The 24,902-nt window shown below is 40.7% G+C and overlaps 1 long non-coding RNA gene across 1 annotated transcript; it reads left to right on the forward strand.

Moving 5' to 3' along the window:
- Positions 1–9,753: 9,753 nt before the first annotated feature.
- On the forward strand, positions 9,754–22,862 carry LOC138789923 (uncharacterized). Its single transcript, XR_011362816.1, has 3 exons — positions 9,754–9,796; positions 22,531–22,576; positions 22,818–22,862. It is a non-coding gene; the product is annotated as an uncharacterized lncRNA (long non-coding RNA).
- Positions 22,863–24,902: the final 2,040 nt, after the last annotated feature.

Genomic DNA, 24,902 nt, shown 5'->3' on the forward strand with positions numbered 1-24,902 from the left:
GTCACGCATGTGCAGTAGCATTGGAAGACATTGTCACTAGAGGTAAAGGTAACCAGACATGAATATGACAGTCACTATACATATATAGAGAAGTCGGCGCCATCTTGGGGTAGTCACACATGTTTAGTAGCATTGGAAGACATTGTCACTAGAGGTAAAAGTAAACAGACATGAATATGGCAGTCACTATACATATATAGAGAAGTCGGCGCCAACTTGGAGTAGTCACACATGTTTAGTAGCATTGAAAGACATTGTCACTAAAGGTAAAAGTAACCAGACTACAAGAATATGGCAACCCCTACACATGTATAGAGAAGCCAACGCCATTTTGGAGTAGTCACGCATGTGCAATAGCATTGGAAGACATTGTCACTAAAGGTAAAAGTAACCAGACATGAATGTGGCAGTCACCATTCATATATAGAGAAGTCGGCGCCATCTTGGAGCAGTCACCCATGTTTGGTAGCATTGAAGGACACCGTCACTAGAGGTAAAAGTAACTTTTACCTCTAGTGACAATGTCTTTCAATGCTACTAAACATGTGTGACTACTCCAAGATGGCACCAACTTCTCTATATATGTAAAGTGACTGCCATATTCATGTCTGGTTACCTTTACCTCTAGTGACAATGTCTTCCAATGCTACTGCACATGCGTGACTACCCCAAAATGGTGCCGGCTTCTCAGTCGCTTTTATATTCATATATGCGGCTGCCATATTCTTGAAGCCCATACACTTCTGCCTCTAGTGGCAGCTTCTTGATGCTACTGCACATGTGCAGCTCTTCCAAGATGGCGCCGGACATGTTTGAGATGTTTGATTCTCCTGCACATGGTATGATATTTTTTTCATCTAATCTGTAATTGCTTTCACATGTTATATAGGTATATATACTATGCCCCTAACTCTACTGCCCACATCCCTGAGGAAGCCGCTAGACGGCGGAACGCGTGGGATGATTCCTTATCCCATCTGACTCTCATTCTGTTGGACTGTATATGGTGATCTTTTCCAATTTTTCTTTTTTTTTTCCTATGCTCCATAATTTGTGGTTATATTTTGTTTTACTGGGTCTCTGTCTAGGTAGAGATGTTGGATTTTTGTTATTGTACATACAGTCCAGAGTCAGAGTGGTAGATTAGTCCTGGCTGGAACACCAGCAGGACTTATGGGGACATTTTAGTGTTTTTAATGTAGAGCAGTATTTGGGGTGTTGTCTCCCTCATTTTACTACTCCTGTACATTCATATATTTATGTGGTATTTTTGTATCCATGTATCCAAGATTTTTGTGATGTTCTACAATTTTTTTGTACATATGCTTTTTTTTTCTTTTGAGAGGGTGATGTACTACTTATATGCATTGGTTTAGCACTCCATGATTATTAGTAGTGCCCACTAGCTTTATATATATATAACGATAATTCAGGACTCTGCCTTAACTTCAAGCTGAAATAAATTTCATTTCAGCTATAATGTTCACATTGTTCTAGATATAAATATTTTCTAGAATGTTAAAGAGATTTTGGAGTTGTAGGATTCTCAGATATTAGGAGAATGTGGTCCCATGGATCTGTACACCAATCCATAGTGTCCATTTCAACATGGACACAATAGAGAATGGAGCTTTTGTAGGGTGTGTTATGTGAGTATGTGGAGACATTACATGTATACTTTTCAGGGGGCAAATTGGAGGGGGTCTGGGGGTCCATTGTGTACATAATGCTGTAAGCCTTGTTATCAGTGAAGAGCTTGGTTAAGGAAACCTGTGTGACCAGAGAAGCAGGGAGGCATGGCATGCTAAGCCACCACTTAAAGGGATAAAATGGGTTACTAAAGTGTGTTGCTATCATTGCTGCTGACTGAAGGCAGGATGCTGAAGGCGTAAGGTAGATGTTATGTTCCAGGCCATGACCTGTGTAACACAGCTGGCAGGCTCGAGTGCTGCAAGAGCTATGATTGCATAGAAAACAGTAGACCATAGCACGATCAGAATGCTAAGATTAGCAATGCTAAACCAAAACCTCAAAGGGGAAATGCAGTCTTGTTGGCAGGGTAGACTAAGGGTCCTATTCCACAAATCGATTTTTCAACGATCAACGATAAATGATCTCAAACAACTGATTTGGCGAACGACCATAAATTGTTCACCTAATTACGCGGAACAATGATTGTTACTTATGATAGTCTTATTGTAAACGACGTCATATTACACCGATTGATGTGTGAACAATTTGCAAATGATCAACAACAAAAATAGGTCCAAATTCTATCAACGGACCAAAGATTTCTTGTTTGTTATTTAATCGTCTGCTATTACATGAAATGATTATTGTTCAATTAAGAACGCTCTAACAATTTTTCGAATAAAAATTGATCCGTGGAATAAGACCCTGAGAGTGTCCCACAAGGACTAAGATGAACAGTGCATAGATCAGGTACGGGAAAGCCTCCCCACAGGGGCAGTGTAAACTTGGACAAGAAAGTGATAGTGACTGTTTGAAAACCCGGTACGTCTTTAGACTGTCTATAGTCTAAGTTTGTTGCATCTAGTTGGGTTGCTTATAGACTGGATACACAGTATTTTGGTCAGAAGTTTTACTGTGGGAGCAAGGCTTTCTACTTCCCTTATTTTTATTTTTTTTCTCAGTGTTTTGGGCCCACTACTGATTTTGGTAAAAATACTGACCAAAGGTGTACTTTCTGACAAGCAAGTTACAAATGTATCTAACAGTAAGTAAAACGCATTGGAAATGGGGTGCAAGTCATGGAAGCCATATTTAATCTTTATTTATTTAATTTGTTTATTTTTTGTTTTGAACAAAAATGCTACAGATTTTCATATCTATAATTATCTCTGCCATCTAGTCATTGCTATAGCTGACATAGCATCCACCATCCCTTTCTGAGTGTTGTAACTATAACTGTGACTCAATATTGAGAACTGTAACTATTTTCTGTAACTGTTAAGCACAATTTCTCCATGAGAGTACAGATGACCTTACACCTTATTCTAAAATCTGCTAAACTATCACAGCAATGAGAAAAACATTTAAAAGAAGAAAGCTTCAATGATATGTTAAAATAATTCCTAAACTGGCATGCCCAAGTGATCATAAAACCACCCATCAGACCAATCTAATAGTACAGGTAAGAAGGCAAGAGAGTGCAGTTAAAGGGAATCCGTCAGCTCCTGGGCACTATCTAAGGTGCTTACAGTGTGCTGTAGCTGGCAGCCCCCAGTGAGCATGGTGCCTTTTTGGTAATTTTCCGTGCAGCGGATTATGTACAATCTTATATCTCCTACTGTCACAGAGCAGTTGTTCATGCCACACTTGTCATGCATCCTCCTCCCTCTTCATGAATAATCAATGCTGCCAGGCCTCCTGCTGGCTCAGCTGTCAGATTGCAGATCAGTCCTCTGTAGGCAGGTTATGTCTGAAAGAATCTCTCCTCTGTAATGTGTTGGAGCTGTGGTCTAGGAGTAACTCGAATCCCCTGATGGAAATTAAATAGATGTCTTTTTTTTCCTCATTATTGTATCATTTTTAAGGCTATGTTCACACACACACACACACACACACACACACACACACACACACACAGTATTTTTGCTCAGTATTTTGCAACCAAAACCAGAAGTGGATTGAAAACACAGAAAGGCTATGTTCACACACTGTTGAAATTGAGTGAATGGCTGTCATTTAATGGAAAATTACTGTTTAAAAAAAAAAAGAAAACAACGTCCGATATTTGCCATTAAATGACGGCAATCTGCTCAATTTCAACAGTGTGAGAACATAGCCTTTCTGTGTTCTCAATCCACTCCTGGTTTTGGTTCCAAAATACTGAGCAAAAACACTGTGTGTGAACATAGCCTTAAAAATGATACAATAATTAGAAAAAAAAGACATCTATTTAATTTCCATCAGGGGATTCAAACCAGAGAATGAACTGCTGGCAGGTCTCTAGACAGGTGAGTTACCCCTAGACCACAGCTCCAACACATTAGGGAGGAGAGATTCTTTCAGAGATAACCTGCCTACAGAGGACTGATCTGCAATCAGCTGACAGCTGAGTGAGCAGGAGGCCGGGCAGCATTGATTATTCATGAAGAGGGAGGAGGATGCATGACAAGTGTGGCACGAACAACTGCTCTGTGACATTAGGAGACATAAGAGTGTACATAATCCGCTGTATGGAAAATTACCAAAAAGGCATCATCCTTACTGGGGGCTGCCAGCTACAGCACACTGTCAGCACCTTAGGTAGTGCCCGGGAGCTGACAGATTCCCTTTAAGAATACCAGTGATGTAAAAATGGATATTCTTTCCCTTACCTACAACACCAGGCCTGTACCAGAAAAAAATATATAAATATGCTGCCAAAAATTGTTTGCTTGATCAACGTTGATACAAAAGCATCCACGATGCTGTGTCATATTTCTTTTTTTGTACAGGCCTCATGTTGTGGGGAAGGAAGAGACTAGGGGGTAACAGGGCTAGGCTTTTCTAGGTAGATGATAACAGGGTCAGAATAGACTATCCATCCAGTTTTTACAAATAAATATAGAAAAGTGAGAATACAATGATTGGTGAGAAATCAATATCCACTTTAACATCACTGGTATTCTTAACTGCACTTTCTTGCCTTCTTACCTGTACCACTAGAGCGGTCTGATGGGTTGGTTTTATGATCACTTTGGCATGCCAGTTTAGGCATTATTCTCTCCTCTGTGATCAAGCGGAACGCGAAACGTGCATTAGAGGTGGTAGCACGCAGCTTACATCAGGTACTGTTTTCAGGTCTTTGGGATTGGACTTTCTATGTGACTTAGAATTGTCTACTTATCGCACTTTGTTCATCCGGGACTTGTGCAATAGCGGGTATATAGCTTAGTCTGTGCAGGAACATTCTAGCCAATGCAACTTTGCAAGGATTGATAGGGATTCACTTACCATCCCCAGTGGCAGACAATATATCACAATTCCTTATATAGGTTTAATACTCTGTTTTATTATTCTTGTGTGATTTTACATTACCTCTTGTGCGCATAATTTTACTCCATTATGTGATTTTATATGTGATATCAATAAAGTGATTTTGTATTTGGAAGGATTAGTGGTGACCCTTTTTTGTATAGGATTTTGTTGTAGGGACCTGGGTCAGGTCTGGTGGTCTTTGTAGGATATGTTATTTTAATGTAAATCAATAAAGGTTTATGTATTTTTTTAAACAATTTCTCATTTCTGTGCTAGGTTGTATACAATTGACCAATATACATCTATACGTTGCAGTGAAGTCTTTAAAGGGAAACTATCAGCAGGTTAGATTAATCTAATCGGCTGATAGCCCCTATTGTGCACAGGAGGAGGTGCCTAGGAGAAAGTTATGTCTCTTCAGCCTCTGCGCCATACCCGTGCTGTTACCAGTGTAATCTTTGATCCAGAGTACTGCCCTCCCCCATTGTGCGCTCTGGGGTGGTGGTGCTCCTAACGGTGCTCCAGACTGAGGATTACACTGCTAACAGCATGGGAACAGTGATTAGGAGGAAGGTAAGAGACATACCTTCCTCCTCAATGCCCTGTGCAAAATAGGGGACTATCAGCAGATAATGTGTGGAGGAGAGAGCAGGATCACAGCAAGTAGTTAGAGAGCAGAGAAGGGAGATACTAACAGAGCGATTTAGGAACAAAGAGGAGAAGAAAGGAGAGATAGGATAGAAGGGCTGATTGTGGGTGATGTCAGCACCTCCCTCTTACCCTCTATATAAAGAGGTTCGGTAACAGAGGTGGCCAGTCAGCAGCGTGTAGAGGAGAGAGCTGGATGGCAGTAGGCAGTCAGAGCAGAGCAGGGAGAGACTAACAGGGTGATAAAGGGACAGAGAGGAGAGGAATGGCAGAAATTGGATGATTGACTGGTTGATTGACTTTTTTTTTTTATTGTGATTTTCCGATTTTTGACACTTTTAAATTAACATGCTTTAACAAATTTGCCCTTCTGTAATTGTCCTTGATTTTTTTTTTATTTATTAAGATTCGATTTGCAAATCTTAACGAGCTTGACTGAAAATTTGCGAAGCTTGCAAAATAATGTTTCAGCTGCTTCGCTCATCTCTAATGGATATAAAAGTTAAAAGCTTTTTTAATGCAAAAAGCAGTGATTTACCTTTTTGTTTTACAAAAAAAAAATCTCAAAGATATATATAAATAACATTTAAAAATAATTAAAAAAAGGAAAAATTGAGGGGTAAGTAAATGGCTATTCTGGGAATGTACATTGATGGCCCTCATTTATTTTTATTTTTTTAAGTACTGTACAAATCTCTGAATTCTTACCGCAACCATTTTGCGTTTATCCTTGACATATACAAGCACAAAATGAAAATGTTTAATATTGTTAGAAAACATTTACACTTTTGTACTTGGTGTACATCTGCCAGGTTTGCCTATTTTCCATTGTCCTTATGCATGAGTTCAATAAAACAGAACAAAATGCTGCATTCTATTTGCTTCTAAAGGCTGAATGCATTTGACTCCATGACAAGTTTCACCCAGTTTCTTAAAAGCAGCACTACCATTTCAAGGATGTTATGTTCTTTTAACCATGTAAAAGAAAATCACATAAATGAGTCTACTGTGTAACTTCCAGATGGTTCCTTTGTTATTATTAAAAGAGTCTCCAAAGCCCTTGAGGCTCTGATGTGATATCCTGTAATGAAAATACAATCCTGCTATCAGTAAAACAGCGGTGTGGTTTATGTGTACAATGAGGGACAGTAAAATTCCTGCAGTGTAATAAGATGATATTTACATAATGTAATAAGGATTTACAGTATCTCAGAATGTGTCTTTTCCAGAAGATGTATACCTATACTGAGGAGACTGAGGCCGCTACCTTAAAGGGATTTTCCAATTAAACATGACATAGGCCATTGATTGTGTCTGCCTCGTGGGATGCCAACTGACTGGAAAAATAAGGGTGAACCACTCCTTAGTCTCAGTAGAGAGGTGGCGGCAAAAGCTGTAAAGCTTCACTAAATTCAAGGGGACATACAGAACTTGGGAGGCAATGCAGTATTTAGTGAAAGAGTCTATGACTGCTGCAGCCCAGACCTCCCCTATCTCAACCTTTCTTGCTTTTTTCTATGGGTTTAGTTGATGTGTCTGGGATCTGGCAAAGGTGAAAACCTCCTAGCTAATCTTATTTCTTAGGTCCTTCACTACCCCTTAAGCCCCTATTACACAGGGCGATTAAGAGGAGGAAACGAGCGCCAACCTGTCAGGTCAGCGGCCCGGGTGAGTAATAGATCGTACTGCTGCCGCCGCTCCTGTTGTGCAAGGCGATGGCAGCAGATTGCTGCTATCATGATCATTGATCTTTCAACTTGTTGAAAGACAACATGCACAATGTCTGCTGATCATTGTCTTCTATTACACAAGACGATTATAGGCCGATAATCGTTTTGTGTAATAGGGACTTTAAGAATACATGTTTGGTTGACTGACCTCCTCCCCCACTGTGGACTTGGTGACTTGCCCGCTCTTTTTACTGTTTTATTCAGTTTGCTATTGATGTGTAGTTCATATATATATATATATATATATATATATATATATATATGCTGATGCATCCTGCATTCCAATCTAGTACATCACCAAACAATAGACCATAGATCAAGAACTGGTAACATTTACTAGAGAAAGTAAGAAGGGGGGAACAGGGTAATAGGGGGAATGTACCCTATCCTCTAAAGAAGGTGACCTGTCCCTGCCTTTTCGAGTGCCCATCTCCTAAGCAGGGTGGTCTCAACCACAGTGACAGTTCCTGCCCAAAATATATGTGGGAGAAAATAAGAAAGGGGAGGGATGTGAAATATAGTGACAGAGATGGATGTCTGTACATTAATACATATGGTAACCAGTAAAAAAATGAAAAGGTTACGGTAACAAACGGCGATATTCTATGAAGTTCCAATTGATGTGTTTCACTATTGGCGGCATACAAAAAAGTTCCAATGTAGAAGAAGTAACAGTCCCTAGTTATGTACCTTATACGCCAAGAAATTTCCTTGTAACAGAGCAAAATAGTTTTTTCCAGACAAAATTGACTTATCAGCTATCCGTTGTCAGTCACTGAGTGCTGACATCCAACATTCGTATCGATCATGTCACCTTGAACCATGAGAGGGCCCTACAGGGGCGACTCAACTTCACCATGGGCCCGGGGCTGTTCACCAAGCTTGCCCCCTCCCAACCCAATGTAACTTTGACGGCACTAGCTTTAGTCTTTTTCCTCCATAAAGCAGCCTGTAAAGAACCTGTGGTGACATCATTGTCACATGATAAGGTCCTTCAGTATGTTCTCTAATGTTACTGAATTGTCTCCTGCCTTGTCTGATTTGTGCAAAATTGTGGTAAAAAGCAGCGATTTTTATGCAGATCATGGCAGGACTGTAGCCTGGAGATAATACACTACTGAAAGTATAAGTCTAATTGGGTGGCCATGGGCCTCCCAAGAGCTCAGGGCCCCAGGCTACCACCCAAAACGGACCTATTATAATCCACTACTGCGGCCCCAAATATTAATGAATATGTACCAGTTCGAGTACTGATTTTTTTTATTTTTTTTTCACTACCTGCTCAGTGTCAGCGCAAAGATCCTGGTGGCACAGTCCATTTTTCCATCCTCTCCCCTCGGCGATGCGCCTTTATTGGTATTGAGTCTGGCTGTGTTACAAGGGGAAGGGATATCAGTATATTGGGGTATACAGCCCATTTACATTGCATAGAGTGTGCCGGTGCACAAGATGAAACCAGCAACAGGCGGTATTTAGTAAAATGGACTGCGTAACTGAGATCTCCATGCCGGCGCCGACCAGGTGGTAAAAAAATCACTACTCGAACTGGTGCATTCACTTTAAGCATTAGTTTTACTCTGTTGAAAACCAATCATTGTTAAGCAATGATAGCTGTGATTTATGCTTTAAAATAACAAAAACAGGTGTAATGATTTTATGTAATAGATAACACATATGTAACATTACACATTTGTAATGGATCTGAGGTGAAAACATTAATACAGAACAGAATTCGCAGCTCAATTATTCAGTGTGGCACAGTATATAAGAAATCACTTCTCTGTACACACAGCATTCTAGATTTTTCATCTGTGACATTGGCAGAGTTAACAAATTGTTGGAACCAGGAATGAAAGAAACATACTGCTTGTAGACAATTCTCAGCTGATCAACAATATACCCTTTATACATTTTTTGTTCTACTGTATGTAATGTCATCATATTTCTTGACATTCTAGCATGTAAGTACTGTCTACCTGTCTGGCAGCCAGTAAGAGAATGTAACAGTATATGAGGAGATGATACAGTGATAGAGGGAGGACCATTAGTCAAAATGGTTTCTCAGTCCAGATAAGGAAGAAGAGAAAGATTTGGAGGTGTACCATTGTAAGAGGACCAGGAAACCTGTGGTCCATGTGTTTATCATTGCTGTTTTGGGACCTATGTAAAGCCGGGGCCTTCAGTGACTTTATGATAGGGGTAACACTATGATAATAGTGTTATGTCTCAAACTAGAGAAACAGTGGTGGACACTTGCGTTTACCAATGAGAGTGCATTTGGGGATTGAGACTTTCGGGGTTGCTAACTCTCATGAAAAAAAAAACGTGTTTGCAATCCAAGTGAAAAAGAAAGAGAGTGTGCACTCACCCTAAAAACGTCTTTTATTGCAGTCTCTGGATCATGTCCATAAAAACACCACAGCAGCGTTAGGGTGAGTGAAATCTTTTTTACTTAGATAGTGTTATGTGAATTTTGTGCATTTGTGTGCATCCATTTTTCTTTCTTTTTTATTTTTTTTTAATGGAAGGATCCGTTATTTTAAATGAACACAAAAATGAGGTAATCCGTTTATCATCTTTTTTTTTGCAAAAGAAAAAAAACGATGGAAAAAAAAACGGATTGCAAACTGTGAACCCAGCCTTAATGGGAATTGCTGGGCCTCCGCTCTTGCCTTATTACTAGAACTTATGAGCCTGTCCGCCATGGTGCTTGGTGCCTTCCATGTAATTACAAATATGATCATTATGATCCCTTTAATTGTCCACAGAATACCAGTCCAGTCTTATCTGGGGCTCATGACTTTCTATACTTTTTACACATTTAATAAATGCCACTTGAAGGAAAATTGCAACATGGACTAAAGGTTCCTTTGATAAAGTTATTTACTGTAGAACATACTTTTTTTTTCCCCTATAAGAAATTTTTAAGCACTTTAATAAGAATATATTATATTCCATGATGCCAGAACACCCACATCAAGGACAGCTTTATATACATACAATAAACCTGCTGAACAAATGAAACCCTTCAAACTTTAAATATGTACTTTATTTCAAGTCTCACAAGAAGAATTCACAAGGCCCTCAACGTTTTTTCCCCTCCATTTTATACACACATTGTTAATAATTCATATTAAAAGCCTAATCGGTGGTAATGGAATGCCTATGATCTATATGCCATAAGAAACTGACTTATAGTCGACACTTAAAGGACCTTCAATGTCATTACTATAGAAATGATTGTCATTCCAGCCATTCTCCCAGCCCCTTTACCTTATATATGCATAATTAAATTGTTGGTGGTGTTGGGAAATGTGAAACATCTTAACATCTTGATATAAAAATGTAAGAAGGTAATTTTATTTTATTTTTTTTACTTCATGGTCATTGAATGCAGTGGGCTTGCTGGAAGTAATTTCTTGAATTCCTATTTCACCTACAGTTTATCAGGGACAATGTAGCACATTAAAAGGCCCCATAGTAAAGATTTCATAAATATTTGCCTGCAATATTTGTAAATCGTAATGTAAAACAGTTCTCATTTCTGGCCAAGAGAAAGTTGTGATATGTACAGCCAAAAGTAACACAGTATGACATAGTTCTGTAACAGTAAGCTCCCATTTAATGCCCCCTCTGCTCTTCAGAGTACAGTCACTACATAAATGAAAACACTTACAGTAGGTGTAACTACCAAATGTACAGTATGGACGCACCTACACAGGTTCAACACATGCTGTGTGTTTCAGATTATAGGAAACATTGATCCATAACAAACACCCATAATTAAGGGGTAATTATGACAAGAAGAATATATATATATAATATAAAACTACGCCACCCACAGTGTTCCTTTGCTATGTCCGCCACAATTCTCACTCATAGTTAGGAAAATTTGACAACACACAAGAAGAACAGAGATGAGCGAGTATTTTTTAACATTTGAATGCTTGTCCCGAGTAACAATCCCTGTTAAAGACAATGGGACCCTCAAGTGTTTAACCAGGTGCCCCCCAACTTGTCAGAACATAGGGTACCTGGTTAATCTGAAAATTACAGTCTGGCACCTTGAGGGAGGGAGTAGGGAAATTATACTTACAGCTCTATCTTCCCCACTGGTGTTCAGTCAATCATCCTGCTTCGGTCGATGACCGCAGCTGAGCTGCGATAGTAAAGACAGAAGACCGCTCCAGTAAGTATATTTTCCTTACTGCCCCCCCCACACCACCACCACCACCATGTGGTTTAAAGTGTACCTGTCACAATTGGAACTTCTGGATCAGCAGAGAGATCCTCTGCTAATCTGGAAGATAGGTCTCCATCGATATGAAGATGCAGTCAGGTGATAATGCTCTGCAGCCTTTCAATAAACTTTTTGTTGCCAAAGAAGCATGCAGTACTCTTTTACTCTTAGGGTATGTTCACACTGAGTAAATCAGGTGGAATTCCGCTGCAGAATCTCGTCTGTCTCAGTGTGCCATAGCCTCTCCATGGGAGTGCATGCTCCTCTGCTGCCGCTGCTATCCGCTACCACCATTCTTCGCTCAAGGAAGTGAAATGTCACTTCTTCGAGTGGAGAGCAGCAGCAGGGAGGAGTACACGCTCTCCCATAAACAGGCTATGGCACACTGAGACAGACGGGAGAGTTCTGACACGGAATTACGCCTGACTTACTCAGTGTGAACATTTCCTTACTACTACTCAATACTCTTACTTGAATAGCCTGATACTCGTGCAAATACTATATTTGATAGAACATCCTCACTCTTCTTCAATAAAGAACAAGTTATCTTTACATAATCCAAGGGTGTTACATATGTTAGGAGTTTCACAACACGCCTAAATCCAAATTATATAAAGTTATATATATATATATATATATATATATATAAATATATATATATATATATATATATATATATATATATATAAATATATATATATATATATATATATATATATATATATATATATATATATAAATAATTTTTTTTTGCTTCATGACACACACCAGATTTAGACAACTGAAAACAAGAAGAAATATATTTAATTATATTTCATGTGAGCTAAACTTCCCTGGAGGTCAGTGAAAGACCACTGTTTGTAGAGAAGAGTGGTGCTCTGTAACCTAGAAAAACAAACTGTCTAGAATGGGAGGAAAAAAGTAGGTATATCACGAGAAGGAGGCAAGTCTACTAAATGAATGTATTTGTGAACCAGACAAGTTTAGTTATGTTAGTTGACATGAGAATACCCCTTTAATAGACAGGGTACAGAGGAGGACAGTGTCCTTTGAGCTTCTGTGCACATCCTTAGGACAATGACTAAAAGGTCCTTGCATAGAACACACTGCACAAGTTTCAGGCGCCTGTAGAGTCAACATGCTGGATTTTTACAACCCAACTCTTTAGTTTTCAGAGGAATAAGCTAGTGCCAGAGCACATCTCCTCTTCATAAGGAACAAATGAAGACTTCAGGCAGCCAGAGTAACTACGAATCTTAAGCCACTATTAAGACATCTTACCTATCCATGACTGTTGACATTTTTTGGTTCCCCATTCAAAACTTTCTTAAGTGTTTGAGCTTTGACTGAATATTTCCTGAGAGGTGAAAATGAAATAGTCTGGGTTATAAAGACAGAGAGCACACCAATACCTTTAAGATAATGTAGAAACTGTAACAGCAGGAGTCGTGGATCCGCTGAGCACCCACTAGCGATGTTAAAAGCAGCACTAGGGAACAGAGTCTAAGGGGCTGCTGGTTTTAAGCAGAGCCCACGGCAAGTTGGGACGCGCTGCGGCAGGCGATTCCCCCCCCCCCCCATTGCTACCCTGGCTTGGTTTGCTAGTGGAGGCGAGTGAGGTGTAGCTGGAGACACATAGGCAGACAGGAATGCAGCAGGATTCATGGCTGGGACCGTGATAGTGACTAACACTTAATGCAATGCAGTCAAAAAAAAAGAAAATAGGGAGTGGGAGGGGGTGACAGTAGGAGCAGAGAATGAAATGATTTGTCTGATGTTGTGATTTACAATTCAGTTTTCTATAAATTCTTGCCTTGAGTAGAACAATATCATATAAAAGATTCTGCAGAAAAAACATTATGATCAACAGGCCAAGAACCAAATAGGATATGAACATAGAGTAATGGTAATACCTGATGTGTTAAAAAACAGAAACCTGTTAAAGCTGGCAATCAGTTGTGTACTGGAGGTTCAAGATACCGTTTTAAGTACCGTCATAAAGTAAGTACTTCACAACAATGCTCAATTATAATTCAATAACTGCTCACATGAACAATATTTATGAAATGAAAGACTTTAACCAATAGAATTTTTTTTTAAGTATGCAATGTAACAGCTAAAACTAGGCAATTTATATAATTCCTGTCTTTGAAAACAATTGGAGACTTGAGAATTTAACCAGGTGCCCCCCAACTTGGCAGAGTGGAGGGTACCTGGTTATTCTGAATGTTACAGAAAGGGGATACAGGTATGTCCACATAAAACACAGACTCCTGTTATACATAATCTGCCCTTACTTTTTCCCGCTGTAATAGAAGGGGTTAATGCCAAAAAAAGGCCAAAAAATTGTTTCAGAATTTAGGCATTGGATCCACGCCTATATCCTGACTGAATCCTCAGTATGTTAACATGTTCTAAACCGCCATCAAAAGGATTTGACAATTACTAAATGTTCTATTATTAGAGGATTATTTAAAATACTTGTATACATAGCTAGAGGTGAACTAGAGGAGAGAAACATAGTGATAGGATATTGCGGCTTATGATGGCAGATCCTGGGAAGGTAGGCTTGAGTATGTTTGTCAGCAGCAGAGATAAGCTGACCTCTTTGCCATGTTTTTCTGATGGTTTGAGGGGTAAGTTGTAAAAGGACCCTTGACAGGACTGATTCTAGGTTTCTTGCTGCCTGAGGCAAAACCTGAAATGGGTTCAGACCATCAACACCACTACCATCAGCATTCATGCAGTCCCCTAAAACCTCTACAGTTGCTGCCCATGAGAGAGAGAAAAGCGGGAAACAATGGAGAGTATTCTGCTCCTGGGGAAGCCCTCATACCAACCAGTGACCATGATGAGTGTGCCCACTGAAGCACACCCCAAGTCCAAGTCAGCCTGCAGGTAGAAGCGTCGCTCAAACTCTGCAGCTAGTTGTCCCTTTGTCCCGAGCAGAGCACTATACCAAGTGAGGCCTAGCCATCACTAACCACTACCACTATCTATAGTCCTCTCATTCTCTTCCATACCAGGTTGCTGTACATTATATATATAAAAAAAAAGGCAAAATGAATAGGGTAGGCTGTGTATCTAATGTTACTGTACTGTCACCTCAGCTGTGAATAGATAACCCTGAGGGGAGTGCTAAACGTGACAGCGAGGGTGGGGGCTGTATCCTCAGGGCCTAAGGGTGTAAAGCATCTGGGTAAAAAGCCTGCTAAAGTTTTAAGACTGTTCTTACAGAACTGTTTTGCCTGAACCCATACTTCTGTAGCTAAACATACAAGCATACTCCATGGACTTTGTTTTATTGAAAGAGACTGTTCCAACGCTATAAACGTTTTTATGTATTATTCACAAATACAACTCATTCTTCAAAAACCCAGGCTCTAATGTGCACACACAAAAAAGGCTTAACATTAACTCAATTGTACCTGAAAAGTATGTCTAACAAAAATCTGCAACTCAGTAAGATAAAGCCTAGGGTATTATAGAGCTGTCCAGAAAAAAACATGATTGCTTTCTTTAAGAATCACATCTCTTAGTGGTTGTGTCTTCTTTTCGGCTCAATTCCTTAAAGGGGTACTCCAGAAAAAAAAATCTTTTAAATTGACTGGTGTCAGAAAGTTATATAGATTTGTATATTACTTCTATTTAAAAATCTCACTTATTCCAGTATTTATCAGCTGCTGTATTTCTTGCAGGAAGTGGTGTATTCCTCCATGTCTGACACAGTGCTCTTTGCTTCCACCACTGTCTATGATAGGAATTGCCCAGAGCAATAGCAAATCCCCATAGAAAACTTCTTCTGCTCTGGACAATTCCTATCATAGATAGTGGTGGAAGCAGGGAGCACCATGTTCGATTGGAAGAATCCAGTCCTTTCTGCAAGACATACAGCAGCTGATAAGTACTTTTTTAAAAATAGAAGTAATAAAAAAATCTGTATAACTTTCTGACACCAGTTAATTTAAAAGAAAAAAATTCTGGAGTACCCCTTTTTAAAGGTGGATATACGAAGAGCAGGAAAGGGCTTACCTTTTCTGATCCCCTGCAGCCCACCTCCTCATCTGCTGATATTTGCTCAGACAAGACTGTGGGGGCATGTTGCGGGCACTGTGGGCATTGTGTTCGGGCAAACTATCTACAGGAATATATTGCACAACCACAAAAAAACATGTGGACAGATGTGGCCCTATATTTGTTAAAAAGGAGCCACTTTTATTTAATCTTAATCCCATAAAACCTTTTATTGAAGCAAAAGTGTTTCGTCAACATTACATAGTGCCACCTGGCAACTCAGATGATGCATAACATTGGTAACTGAGATAGCAGATGTGAGCTGTCAAGCTTGCACCTGCAATATTTTCCATTTATGTGCTTATAACTTGTCAATATGCAGCCATCAGCAAACAGAAAGTATATCATACATACATATGTCATATAACCTGACCCTGGACTTCCTTGGGGGCTCACAATTGTCATCCATGCGTTTCATAAATTAGGGTCTTGATTGTGAGTCACTCTGCATGGTGTTCCCGCAGTATCTTCTAGAACATACAGCCGACTCGCATCACCTTACCAATAAAATAATGTCAACAGAACAGTTTTTGTGGAAATAAGCTACAAGGGCCAATAACATTTTATATCAGGTTACCAACCTGCTTTTTATTAAACTGTGGGAAAAAAGACACATTTATGGGTCATTTGCTTCCACAGAAAGTGATGTTTTTAATGTTTTATAGAGATGAGGTAAGCAATTTGGTTACTTCTAAAATTCTGTGATTTTTACTGTTATGCAGCCAAAGGATCATACTGGGTATCCCAAGTGTATCTATAATGTTCTGATTTTACTTGTTTATTTATTGTCAATCTAAAGTCTAAGTCTAAAATGCTGTTTCATAATACAGTGTATTTTTATAGGACTCAGAGTTCCGTTTTTTCTTATACAGTTCTAAATCTGCTTCTTCTCCTAACACAGGAATATAGTTAACGGGATTTTCCATAACTAAAATATTGAGGGCATATCCTCAGGATAGCCCATTAATAGATTGGTGGGGTTAGACAACCATTGATCGGTTAATAAACTGCAGGTCCTTTGTTGTTTACTAAGCACAACTAAATACTCCTCCTGGTGGCTGTGCCTGGTATTGCAAAAAGTTTTCATAATAAACAATTAAGGAGTCATTCTAGTTTAACCCCTTTCCACCGGATCTAGTTTAACCCCTTTCCGCATATCGTTCCAGCAGATGGACATGCAGGCATGTGACAGGGATGGCACAGGTGCAGGAGCGGCTGTCAGTGATAGCCAGGCACCCACTGCAACTGCTGGGATCTTGGCCGAGCCTGGATCTCGGTAGTTAATCCTATATGTGCTGTGATCAGTGTGTTTGCATATTGCCCAAACTTTACCACTAACCTAAAGTACAATATGTCACAAAAACTTGGAATCAGAAAGAAAAGTAATAGCATCACATAGCTACAACCTCAAAAAAGTGAGACAGGTTGGATTTAAAAATTGTCCAGAAATCCAAAATCAGCCAGGTCCTGAAGGGGTTAAAAATTTTAAATGATGAAATCCTTGCTTCCGGAAGCCACTACTTCCTTATCTTTTCTACTGTATGTAAGCTACCCTGCTGCCTTGAAGTTTAAAGTTTCTGTGCCTACATGTCTCCCTCGCAGCTGAAGGTGGTGCAAAACACAAGCAATACTGTATTTCTTCCCTTTGGTAAAACAATAGGACTGGGCCTCATTTTTGCTTCCTAGAGCCTCCCCTTTATTCCTGGCCCCGGTTGTCTATAACTCTTAGAAACCTATAAAAATAATTTTGAGGAATGTTAGTAATAATTCTTAGGATAAATTCAGACTCTGCTTACTCTGCTTAAAATTAGAACACTGAGCCCCCTCTCTCTGGTGACCCCTAGAGGTGCTGTGGACCCCAGCACTTGTCCGGGTAAACCCTGTGCTGACGCCAGCCCTGATTAATACTATCACTGATCTTCTTACAGAGCCTGCCTGGTGGAAGCCTCTATCAGAAGATCACTGACCCGTCAAGACAGAGGTGTTTATCCTCTGGTTGTCAGGAAAAGTCATTGGGACCCCCACAGCATAGCTAATCCTGTCACTGACTTCCTTAAATTCAGTAATCACTATAGACCTCAGCGTTTAAGGGCTTAATGACAGGCAGATGCATGACTGCGGCTGCCTGTCATTACCTCCAGCTCTGGGGACACTGCTGTGTGCGGGACCGCTCACATTGAAACGGCACCGCACACACATTACAAGCCCCTTTACTACAGGAACATGTACAGTATATACATTTCTACTAAAGGGGGCATGTGAAATAGGAATGTACAGTATATATACATATTGTGGATGTGAAGTAGGGGTTAAACATTTGAAGCACTCCATGGCCTAAAATAAGGGCCAAGAAAAAAAACACTTACTGGGCTAGACAGAGGAAAAGTAGAAACAACTATGACTACAGTCTATAGTCCATAAAGCAAATTAATACCCCTAATGTGGATACATAATGCAATATCAAAATATAAAACATGACTTCACTGCCTAAACGTCCATATCTGCCCAGTGGGGGAGCTACGTCCCTGCAGTTTAGATGGGTAGAATATGGAGAAGCCCAGATGAGTTGTTATTGAGTTTATATGTCAGTGTAAATGAAGCTAATTTCGTTATAGCACACAGACCCTGAAAGCTAAAAACAGTGTAATTATGGTGTTTTGAGTGTAGAGGTTTCTGAGAGGGAATATTCACAGCTGCAGATACATTACACTCATAGAAATTACTATACACAGTAACTACACAAATGTCAGCACTGTAAGTGCGCCTATTAATATTCTATGTAATACATACTTTTTAAGATGCTGTCTATTCTGGATTTAAATTACTTTTTTTTTTCCTTTCACATTTGCAGTGCCCCTAAAATATTAATGTTGGTGCCAAATGACTGATGAAATGTGACATAAAGTACTCAGAACTCTTAACTTTTTCTTAACTCATTTCAATGTTAGCTATGTTCATAGATTGTGGAAATAGTATTAATGCATGTGCTATACATATGATATGATGTATCTACTTTGATTCCATACCAGTAATAATTTCAAATATGGAGGGCTTATGAATAAGACAGAAACCGCCATCTTCAGTTCTTCAGTTTATATCCATAAAATATGCCAGAGGAAAAAAAAAAAGTGCAGCACTCAGAGTAGATACTTAAACACAATAAAGTATCAGTAAATCACCAAAATGGTGTGGGTAAACTCACTTCACCATGGGGGAGAGGCCAACCGTCCAAGCCAAACCCCCTCCAGGATGCTTATCAGTAATATGGATCAGAAAAATTCCATGAGCTCCCGGTCCCAAGGATTATATTTATTCAACAGGGATATAGGTAACGCGTTTCGGTGGGTCAATGTGGATGTTCCGGGGGAACAGAGTTTGATGCCTTTGTGTATATCTATGTCTGCTTGGATTTTGGTGTAGTGGGGGAAGGGATAATTTCCCATAGTACATAGTAGAAAAGTAAATGCCAGCTTACCGCCGTTCCTGTGGCCTCACTGCTCGGACTCCCACTTCAACCAGTGCGTCTTCGTATAATGAACAGGAAAAATGAGTCCAGCTCCCGGCCAGGATTAAATGAGTTGAGCTTTATTAACACCCCAGCACCGTGCACACACTGCGGCAACCCCCCCAGAGAGAAGCCTACGCGTTTCGATTGCTGACCGCAATCTTAATCATGGCTACTGACCTCTTGGAGTGGTCAAGACTTATAGTCTCAGGCTTCCAGCGCCGACGGTGCGGAGGTCACGCCCCACTGCACACGTCAGCTGCGGGATACACCTGGGCTAATCAGTCAGACTTTAGGGGACACCTTGTCGCCTTCGGTGCCTGGTAGTGGACTAAGAAGCAAGCAGGTCAAACACACATGGTTGGACACTGTGGGTTTCTTCAAATGTGGCCATCATCCTTGTATAACATGCCTGCATGCATTACCATGCAAAGAGCATAAGGACTCCACCATGAACAAAACATACAGGATCAAATCATTCATGAACTGTAATAGCTTCAATGTTGTGTACGTTATCCTGTGCACACACTGCCACATCATTTATGTTGGATGCACCACAAGAAAATTAAAGATACGGGCTTGCGAACATCTGCATGATATAGAACATCCAGGAGGCAGGGCGCTTTCCGGGGCATCACGTCACTTCATTGAGGCACATCAGAGATCTACCAAATCATTCCGGATCTTTGCTATTGAAAAAGTGTTCACCCCCAGCAGAGGTGGTGATGTACAAACATTACTCAGGGACAGGGAGGCATTCTGGATGTTTTGCCTTGATACCTGCATACCGCATGGTATGAATTTGCGGCGAGAAATGCTGCTCCATTACTGATCTCATCATCTTATGTCCGACAAAGCTGCATTCAGGTTGTCATAGTGAGCATTGACTCTGCTCACAGCAGCCCTAGTTAATTGCAAGAGACACATGTCTGTCACTTACAAATTTATTATTATTATTATTGTACTGGGTTTGTATATTGCGCTGTAGTATGTTTTTACACGTTTGTTGTTATTAGTATTACACAGCCATCTGACCTGGGTGTGGGTCTGACTGATTAGCCCAGGTGTATCCCGCAGCTGACGTGTGCAGTGGGGCGTGACCTCCGCACCGTCGGCGCTGGAAGCCTGAGACTATAAGTCTTGACCACTCCAAGAGGTCAGTAGCCATGATTAAGATTGCGGTCAGCAATCGAAACGCGTAGGCTTCTCTCTGGGGGGGTTGCCGCAGTGTGTGCACGGTGCTGGGGTGTTAATAAAGCTCAACTCATTTAATCCTGGCCGGGAGCTGGACTCATTTTTCCTGTTCATAATTTCCCATACCCACATACACCGGGTGAGTTGTTTTATATACCTCTGTATTCATATTTAGATGAGCGCTCTCCCCATCCTTGGATATTCACTTTATATCCAGACACTCTCAGCAAGAGAGTTAAAATCTCTATCTCTTTGGATAGAGCTCCAATGTTACAGGTCACATTACCTTGGGCTACCATCCACCTGTCCTGATTGTTCAATGATCCAACCCGGTTAAGAGAGGTGGCCATTAATGTTTGTCTCTTGGAGATGAACAATGTCAGCTGATCGTTACAGTCATTTAATTCAAATTACTAATATAGCAGTGATATGCAGCCGTCGCACCGTGGAACAGAAGCGGCGGCAGCAGACCGCTGCTACCCTCTATTGGCTGCCCGGATAATCTAGCATTCACCCCCCCCCCACCCCGACACGTTTAATAGAGCTGGCAGCGAGGGCGGAATGAGGAGCAAGCAATCTCTGACCTGACAGGTTGGCGCTCGCTTGCTCCCTTTCGTCGCTCTATGTTATAGGGGCTTTACTCTATCCCTTGATCAATAAAAATTGTATTGCTGACAGATCCCGCCAACATTGCTGGTATCCAATAATTTTCCTTTTTTCTCTAGGTCCTAACTAACCTTGTTCAGAACCTAAATGAGGATAGTCTATGTAAAGGTATAATAAAGAGTCTATACTTACCAGTCTCTTGGCCCCTGCAGCACCGAATCACCAGCTGCCTGACTGATGCCAGCTTCCTTCAGCTCCTCCTCCTGCCACATCTTGTCCAGGCTGATAAATTCCCCCTCTAGTCCCACTGCAGTCACTTGCTGGCTGAGCGGTTACTTCCCACTGGGACATGATAATGCGGGAAACTGGGAGAAACTGCAGTCAGGGATCTGGTGAAGCTGTGCTACGGGGACATGGGGGCTGATAAGTATAGACTCTTTATTATCTTTCTCTAACGCCCTGCCAGCCTTAAATTTTTACATTTGTCTGGAGTTCCCTTTATCTGACTGAATTTTGAGGACTCTGGTTAGATATACGTATTCTTTGTAGTTTATACACACTCACTGTGCTAAAATGCAATTTCTTTACAATGCTTAAAAATGAGATTCAACAAAAAGAAATCACAAATGCTACAAATCAATTTTCCCAATGATTGTTTATAGGCATGAATGGCGGATTCACGCATTGTATGATAAAGAAGTCTGCAATACAAAAAGTGCAATAAGGGATGACATTTCCTGGATGTTTATTAACATAAAAAGTTAAAATGGACATATAATAAACTGATTAAAGTGTCTCCACAGCTTTATTGTGTTTGTAGGAGGGATATAGGGGAATCCCCGAGTGTTTCTAGTAGCCTAAGGGCAACATCTGCAAAGAGTTAGTCCAGTATGTTCTCTCTGTGTTTGTGTGGATTTCCTCCAGATACTCCTGTTTCCTCCCAAAACATACAGATAGGCAAATTTAAATTGTGAGCCCTAAAGAGGACAGACTATTTACAGGGCAAGCATTGGTGCATAAGTGGGGTGGGGGCAAACAGAGCAATTGCCCAGGGGCCACGTCCCTGCAGGTGTCATGTTGCCAGGAAGTCAGAGGCTAGATTGCTTTAGGCTGCCTATAAAACAAAACTTACTGCAACTTCAGCAGTTTGCTTCTAGGTCCACCTTAAAAGTTCTCTCATATATTCATATATATTAGAAAACTCCCCATTAAATAAGGGCGACCAGTAGTGCGACACCAAGTGCCAGGACTATAAGCCTGGACATGTCTTATGACATCATCATAGTAATGCTTGTGACATCACAATACAGTGTCCAGGCTTCACAATGCAGTGTCCAGGCGATTGCGCTTCAGTCTTTTCGGACTGAAGTGAAGAGGATGGAGCTGAATAGAATTCTGCTAGTTTTGGTATTTCCTACAGAGGCAGGGGAGACAGACTCCAGCAGGTAATTGACATCATCACTATGGAGGGTTTGTCAAGGCTTTATATGGGTTTTGATGAGAAAAGGCTGTTATTGTGTATTTCACGTCTTTCCTTTCTTCTTAAGGATTCCAGGGTTGCTGCAGAAGTTTGGGACAGTATTCCAAAGACGGGTGAGTAGTCAGTTTTTCTTCCCTTAGTTTTGCTCTCACAGCCTCCTCTTCAGCTCTGCCGATAGTGATATCTTCAAACCATCTAGCAGTTGTTTCCACAGTGCCCAACCAAGGTGCCAGTCGCTGCCCTACTGATGACTTTATGAAGGACATGGCTGGCATCATAAGAAGTAACACGTTGTACTATGTCTTGTAGAATATATTGTCAGTAATAACAATCATCTTGTCTCTTTCCCATCAGTCAGAAGAGAAGAGTCCTGGCACTTGGTGTCGCACTACTGGTAGTCTTTATTAAATGGTGAGTTTTCTTCCTCATCTACTTTACAGATTACATTATTGTCTATAGGGATCTGCTGTATAAGCCAAACTGTAAGTGCGTTTTACTGTGTGACCTATAGGGGGTGCAATAAGCACTGCAGCCAGGGATTGGATTAGACTGTGCTAAATCCTTCCTGCTTCTTATACATGGTACCTTTACATATCACTGTCAGTAGTGGGGGAGGGGAGTATTCTGATAAATAACTCACTACTGGAATCTTATCAGCCTATATAAAAAAATTTCTCTGTCTCAGTTATAGGTGTGTGAGGCGTCATATCAAACAATGTTGCAAGTAGATTGATTCATCAAAAGAGGCAATGGTTCACAAGCCAGGTAAGTAAAAGGAAGACATGTTGGATTTGAAAAGTAGGCCCAGGTCCTTAAAGTGACACTGTCACCACCTTTTTGCATTCTGACTTCTCTACACAGGTGTAATGTGTAAATTTAGCAGTTTTCACAATTTATTTTATATCATACGTCATGGTGCTTGTTCAAGTAAAAAGTGGTCTTTTATCAACTGCGGGTGGGGATTTACAGCAACAGCGCCACTTTGCTCCGCCCACAGAGCCACCGCTGCCCCACCCTCTGTGGCATCATCGGCACATAGGTCCCTAGACCTTTAGGCCAGCCTGTTCCAATGGTCGGCGAGGGGACGAGGCCTATGTGCTTATGACATCATAGAGGGCCAACGGTGGTGCTGTGGGTGGTGCTAAGTGATGCTGCTCCTGTGAAGCCCCGCCCACTTAGCACAATATGCAGTTGATAAAAGATCACTTTTTACTTGAACAAGCAGCATGATGTATGCTATAAAATATGGTATGAAAACTGCTAAATTTACCCATTTTACCTGTTTAGAGAAGTCAGAATGCAAAAAGGGGTGACTCTTTAAGGCCAAAAATAGCCTGGTCCTAAAGGGGTTAAAGTGAAAGCTTCTATTATGTATCTTACCTACTGATGGTTTCCTTTTTTTCATAGCTGTCATCCCAAAAGCTGTGAAAGAGGTTGAATCCATTTTTCAAAAAATGAAGGGCCGAGCTGTGGAGACAAAGAAAGTGGCCAGTGATACAAGAAGAATAAAAATAATTTAAAAGAAGCCACAAGGAAGGAAAAAAGGAAAAGATTTAAACACCTCTACAATCTCAAAAGAAAATCAGAAGGGAGGAAACCCTTATTTCCCCTTCTTTCCCCACTCATACCCCATCTCCTCTCCCTCATACCACATCTCTCCCCTTATTCTCCACACCTTCCATTATTTTCTCTCCCATTTCCTCTTCAAAAAATCCTAAAAAACACTGCAGTTTTACTGTTTTTCTGTTTCCTTTATTTATTAATTTTTTTAACCCCCTAGGTGACACATGCCGTAGTACAGGTGCCCCATTTGTTCCTTCAGTGTGTATGGAGAAGGCTGAGGACTTGAGCCCACTCCTCACACTGTGTCTCTCAGGTGTTATGAGTAGCTGGGGCTGCTGCTTATTTAACCGTATGTTTAACCATTTAGGTGACAGCAGCATTTAAATGGCCTGGGCACACAAGACATATAGAAAGTCTTTTACACTGCTCTCAATTCTTTTTCACTTTGAGTCATGAAGCAGAATATTCCCTTTATTATGTGGAGCTGTGTGTAAAGTGCTGTGGTAGTGTCCAGCATATTGGGAGTGGTGATCCACTAGGTCAGCACTCTACACACAGGAACCTAGAAAGTCTCCTGTCTCCCGGTCTGGTGGAGGAGCATCAAGTGATTCCATTATTCGGCAGCTGTAGATGTGCTCTTAGCATAACGTCATCAGGCGAGGGAATTCCTCCCCACTACTACCACTATTTTTATAAGGATTTATACTATAGTGCGCTTGTTATTTTCCCTATAGCTCTCTACATTTATTATTGGAGGACACCTGACTGGATATGAAGGGGGCACACTGACTGCACATGCACCCTTCTTTTTTCCTCCCAAAAGCTGATTGTTAGCAGCTGCCAGGAAAGGGTTAAAGGCTATTGGTAGGCTGTAAC

This window comes from Dendropsophus ebraccatus, chromosome 4 (genome assembly GCF_027789765.1).
Source record: "Dendropsophus ebraccatus isolate aDenEbr1 chromosome 4, aDenEbr1.pat, whole genome shotgun sequence".
Lineage (NCBI taxonomy): Eukaryota > Metazoa > Chordata > Amphibia > Anura > Hylidae > Dendropsophus > Dendropsophus ebraccatus.